At 40.4% G+C, this 5,942-nt stretch overlaps 1 non-coding gene across 1 annotated transcript; it reads left to right on the top strand.

Annotated features, from left to right (window-relative positions):
• Nucleotides 1–4,147: 4,147 nt before the first annotated feature.
• On the top strand, nt 4,148–4,254 carry LOC123072366 (small nucleolar RNA R71). The gene has a single exon (XR_006435066.1). It is a non-coding gene; the product is annotated as a small nucleolar RNA R71 (small nucleolar RNA).
• The last annotated feature ends 1,688 nt before the right edge of the window (nt 4,255–5,942 follow it).

The following is a 5,942-nucleotide window of genomic DNA, read 5'->3' on the forward strand; positions in this document are numbered from 1 at the left end:
TCTCTATTAGAGAGCTCCACCTGTCCATTTGCTTGTGGGTGATATGGAGTTGTAATTCTGTGATTGTGAACTCCATATTTTGCTAAGAGAGATTCTAGTTGGGAGTTGTTGAAATGCATTCCTCCATCACTGATAACAATCCATGGCACACCAAATCTTGGAAAGATCACTTGCTTAAATAAATTGCAAACTGACTTGGAATCAGCGTTGACGGTTGGTACAGCCTCAACCCATTTTGACACATAGTCCACTGCCACCAATATGTATTTGTACCCTTTTGATGATGGCAAGGGTCCAACATAATCAATTCCCCATACATCAAAGAGCTCTACTTCAAGAATTCCTTTTTGAGGCATCTCTTGCCTTTTTGAAATCTTTCCAGTTCTCTGACAAGGATCACAAGCTTCAATATAGGAATGTACATCCTTGAATAAAGTTGGCCAATAAAATCCTGCTTGCAAAATTTTTGCTTGAGTCTTTTGAGTACTTGCATGACCTCCATAAGGGGATGAATGACAATGATAGATCACACTTTTAATTTCACCTTTCGGCAAGCATCTTCGAACAATACCATCAGCACAATGCTTGAATAAGTAAGGTTCATCCCAAAAGAAGTGCTTCATATCCGATAGGAATTTTTTCTTCTTTTGATACCCAAAATCTGTAGGAACTTTGTTACAGACCAGATAATTAACTATATTTGCGTACCATGGTGTATAGTTTTGTATACTAGTCACTTGCATAAGATTGATCCCTGGTGAAACATCATTGATTGGCAAGGAGTCTAATGCATTGTTTTGCAATCTCGACAAGTGATCTGCCACAACATTTTCAGCTCCTTTCTTGTCCTTGATTTCCATATCAAATTCTTGAAGCAAGAGTATCCATCTAATTAACCTTGGCTTGGCTTCTTTCTTGCTGAGTAGATATCTTATTGCAGCGTGGTCTGTATAAACTACACAATGAGATCCCACAAGATATTGCCTGAATTTGTCGAAAGCATACACTACTGCCAACAACTCCTTTTCGGTGGTTGTGTAATTAGCTTGAGCATCATCAAGTGTTTTGCTAGCATAGTATATTACATGCAAATCTTTTCCTTTTCTTTGTCCAAGTACTGCACCTACAGCAAAGTCACTTGCATCACACATTATCTCAAATGGTAATTCCCAGTCAGGGGGTTGCACTACTGAAGCTGTGACCAATGCTTCTTTGAGCAAGTTGAAGGATTTTTCACATTCTGCATCAAAGTTGAACTTAACATCATTGTTTAGGAGATTAGTGAGGGGTTTGGCTATCTTGGAGAAATCCTTTATGAATCTTCTATAGAATCCAGCATGTCCCAAAAAGCTCCTCACTCCCTTCACATTTACAGGTGGTGGGAGTTTTGATATTACTTCAACTTTTGCTAGATCAACCTCAATTCCTCTTTTAGACACCAAATGTCCCAAAATAATTCCTTCCCTTACAAGAAACTGACACTTCTCCCAGTTTAGGACTAGATTGTGTTCTGAACACCTTTGAAGAACTGCTGCCAGATTATTCAAGCAATCTTCATAACTTTCTCCAACGACTGTAATATCATCTATGAACACCTCCACTTTGATTCCTATCATATCAGAGAATATAGAGAGTACAAATCTTTGAAATGTTGGGGGTGCATTACAAAGTCCATAAGCTAGTCTTTTGTAAGCAAATGTTATGTATGGGCAAGTGAAAGTTGGTTTATCTTGATCATCCGAGTGAATTGAGATTTGCAAGAATCCTGAATACCCATCTAAGCAGCGGAAATAGTCATGCCCAACAAGCCTTTCTAGCATTTGGTCAATAAAAGGTAAAGGAAAATGGTCCTTCCTTGTTACTTCATCTAATTTTCTGAAATCATTGACTATTCTCCACCCTGTGACAGTCCTACTAGGAATCGTTTGCCCTTGTTCGTTTTCAATGACAGTTATTCCTCCTTTTTTGGGCACCATATGAATGGGGCTCACCCACTCGCTGTCTAAAATTGGGTATATGATATCAGCAGAGAGCAATTTAAGAATCTCCTTTTTGACAACCTCTTGTAGATGGGGATTTAACCTTCTTTGACTTTCTCTAATTGGCACACTACTTTCTTTCAAGTAAATCCTGTGAGAGCAGACAGCAGGATTTATCCCTTTCATATCATCAATCGAATATCCAATAACATCTTTGTACTTTTGCAAAACTGCTTGAAGCCCTTTTATTTGCATTTCCGTCAACTCACTGTTTACGATAATTGGCCACTAGTTTTCATTGTCCAAGAATACACACTTCAAACTTTCTGGAAGTTGTTTCATTTCTATTTGCCTTGGTTGCATCTTCTCTAATGACCTTGCACTCCTTTCCAACATGCTCACAGGTTTGATTTCCTCATATCTAATTTCACTATTATCCTCCTCAACTACTTCACCACAATTTCTTCCATACCTCTCTTCATAACCTTCTTCCACACATTTCTGTAATGTATCAATTCTGTAGCAGTGTTCTTCTCCTTGCGGAACATGTGTTGCATGCTTCATGTCAAACTCCACCTTTTCATTTCCAAACCTCAAACTCAATTTAGCTTCTTGGACATCAATAAGTGCACCAGCTATGGCCAAAAATGGTCTTCCAAGAATCACAGCCTCACTCTTGTCCTCCATATCTAGCACTACAAAGTCAACCGGATAAGCAAACTTCCCAACTTTGATTGGAACATCCTCAAGAATTCCAACAGGTCTCCTGTATGTTCTATCGGCTAACTAAAGAGTTATGGATGTTGGATTTAATTCTCCCAAGAACATCCTTTTGCTAACTGAATGTGGTAACACACTAACACTTGAGCCCAAGTCACATAGATCACTGTAAGTTTTGTTTCCAATCACACATGGTACACAAAAACTTCCTGGATCATCCAATTTTTCAGGCATGGAATTCTGAATTATTGCACTGCATTCCTTTGATAGAGTTACAACTTCTGGCTTAGACATGCTTCTTTTCTTTGTTAATAATTCCTTGAAATATTTGGCATACATCGGAACATGCAAGACAACTTCAAGAATAGGAATAGTAATCTGAACTCCTTTCATAGATTCAAAAAATTTGGCAAATTGCTTGTCATCTTTGGGTTTGTTGAACCTCTCAGGAAAGGGAATGTTGTTGGTTGTTATTGCTTCCTATAGCAAAGGCTCAGCTCTTGTTTGAAAACCAGGAAATTTGACTTCAGTTTCAATTCGATTATCAACTTCTTTCTCCTTTATTTTCTCTAATGATGTTGAAGGTGAAGTTCCGGATGAACTTGGCCTCATAGCAGGAGGCACATATGTCTTCGGAATAGGAAGTAATGGTCCTGTCATGGCTCCACTCCTTGTAGTCACTGCATCAACTGAAGATATCGCCCCACAGTGAGCTTTCGGGTTTGGAATTGGTTGAGCAGGCAGCCTTGCTTCATTTACTATCCATTTTGCTCACAAGCATCTTAACCGAATCTTTTAAGCCATTAACTTCATTTGCCATCTTGTTCATTAATTCCAACTGCATCTTCATGATTTCCTCCATTCCATTTGACTGAACATTTTGTTGTTCATTCTGCCTCGGCACTTCAAATTGACTTGGATGATTTGGTGGTCGATTTCCTTGTACTGTCGATCCACTTGCATATGACTGATTATTCTTGTACGACAAGTTTGGATGGTTCCTCCAAGAAGGATTATAGCTATTTGAGAATGTACCTTGACCTTGAGCATAACTTACTTCTGAAACCGATGATCCAATTGCTGAATAGAAGGTACATTCTGTTCAAGGATGACCTGCTTGGCCACATACATCACACATTTGAGGCACACTTACTGAAGCTACGGAGGTACCGATCCAATTTGACATGATATTATCCATCTTCTTGTTCAAGATGTCAATCTGAGCCGCCATGCTATCATTTGCAGACACGTTATACACACCTGGATGTGGCGGTGCTATTGCTCTTTCACTTGACCATTGGAAATGATGGGACGCCATGCTTTCAATCAATGCAAATGCTTCATCAAGGGTTTTGTTCATGATTCCTCCTCCAGCAGCAGAATCGACAAAAGCTCTGGTTTGAGTGGACAGTCCTTTGTAAAAGGTTTGTAACACCATCCATCTTTCTAAACCATGATGAGGACACATTCTGATTAAAGAGTCGAATCTTTTCCATGCGTCATACAAACTTTCTCCATCATATTGAGTAAACCTTGTTAACTTGTCCCTGTATTCAGCAGCTTTTGTTGGTGGAAAGTATCTCTCAAGAAACGTCTGCAGTAAAGTTTCCCAAGTATCCTTCAGATCTTCAGGCAATGAGTGAAGCCATACTCTTGCTCCATCTCTTAAGGAAAATGGGAATAGTGATAATCTGATAGCACTCGGTGAAACTCCATTTTGCTTGAGGGTGTTACAATACTCCAAGAAAGTCCTGATATGCTCATGAGGGTCTTCTAAAGCTGTCCCACCAAATCTGGACTATTGTACCATGTTAATCAGAGCAGGCTTCAATTCAAAATTGTTTGCCTGAATAATTGGTTGCACCATTTCTCCTGGTATCCCATGATCTCTTGGGATCCACAAGTCCCTAAGCAAAGGTACTGGATCAGGCATCTTTTCTTCTTCTCGATCTTGCAAAGATTCAGCAACTTCAAACCGTGTTTGATTCTCTCTTCTTCTTCTCAATAAAGTCCTTTCAATTTCTGGATCAAATGGCTCTAGTGAATATTCAGGATGAAGCATAAGACAATTTCCTGTAAAAGTTCCTGAAATTGACACATGCTAGTTTCTCTCAAAACTGCAGCCAATGTTAGGAAATTGTTAGTTGCCAACAATACTACATAATCGACCTAAAATAAATTCTGATCTGCTTCTACTAATGAGCTAATGAAATTTAAATCCCCGGCAACGGCGCCAAACTGATCGTTTGTAATATAGCAGGGTTTTTACGCCCAGACAACGGATGTCGTGTTCTCCATAGGGATCTAGAACTTCGAAGCACACACTTGAAACATTCAGAACAACCGGACAGATGAATCAAACAGTAGTGACAACAAGCAATTACTAGAGCAAGGTAAAACAAAAATAATATGCAGCAAAGGTAAATGGTTCAGACATCACACACAACTCAAGCAACCAATAAAAGAGACAACAGCTCACAGGAGTATAACAACTAACTTAATATCCAGCAAGTGCAACAACAATTCAGCAAGAACATACACATAAGGGATCTTACACATACAGTAACAGAATACGTACTAACACATGACAAGTACGAACTGAACATATTATCAGTAGCATAGAGTAGATGATGGAACTATCTCAAACATCACAGGCAGCAGAACAATATTACAAGTTGAACCACCTAGTTTTCTCATGGACACATCAATAGTTAACTGAGATTCAGATTACAAGATGCAGAATATTCAGAGCAAAAATTCAGAAAACTACAGTAAGAGAAAAGAGATTCAGAGTTGTCTCCTGGGTTGTAGATGTTGTGGGCGAAGGAGAGCAGCAGGGACGAAGACGATCAGCGAAGCCAAGTTGGAGAGGATCAGCAAGGGGTCGTTGGAGAGGATACACAGCTCCGTTTCTTGAGGTTGAAGACGAGGAAGTGCAGCAGGTTGGCGTCGTCGTTGGAGAGAAGTGGTGGATCGGGCGTCTCCACCAATCTCCCGGCGACCTCTTCTCCCTTTCTCTCCTTCGATCTGGTTCTTCTGCTCGTTCCCCTCAATCCCCTGCTTCGATCTGGTGGTGGTTGAGTGGTGGAAGGTAGCGAGGAGTTGGAGAGCAGCAGGTCGGCGATTAGGGGCGGCAGCATGGTGGAACGGCCTCCGATCTCCTCTTCTTCTTCCTTCCCTCGACCCCCCTTTTCTTGCCCGATTCGATCTGGTGGTAGGTGAGTCGTGGAAGGCAGCGAGGAG

This window comes from Triticum aestivum, chromosome 1A, assembly GCF_018294505.1.
Source record: "Triticum aestivum cultivar Chinese Spring chromosome 1A, IWGSC CS RefSeq v2.1, whole genome shotgun sequence".
Classification (NCBI taxonomy): domain Eukaryota; kingdom Viridiplantae; phylum Streptophyta; class Magnoliopsida; order Poales; family Poaceae; genus Triticum; species Triticum aestivum.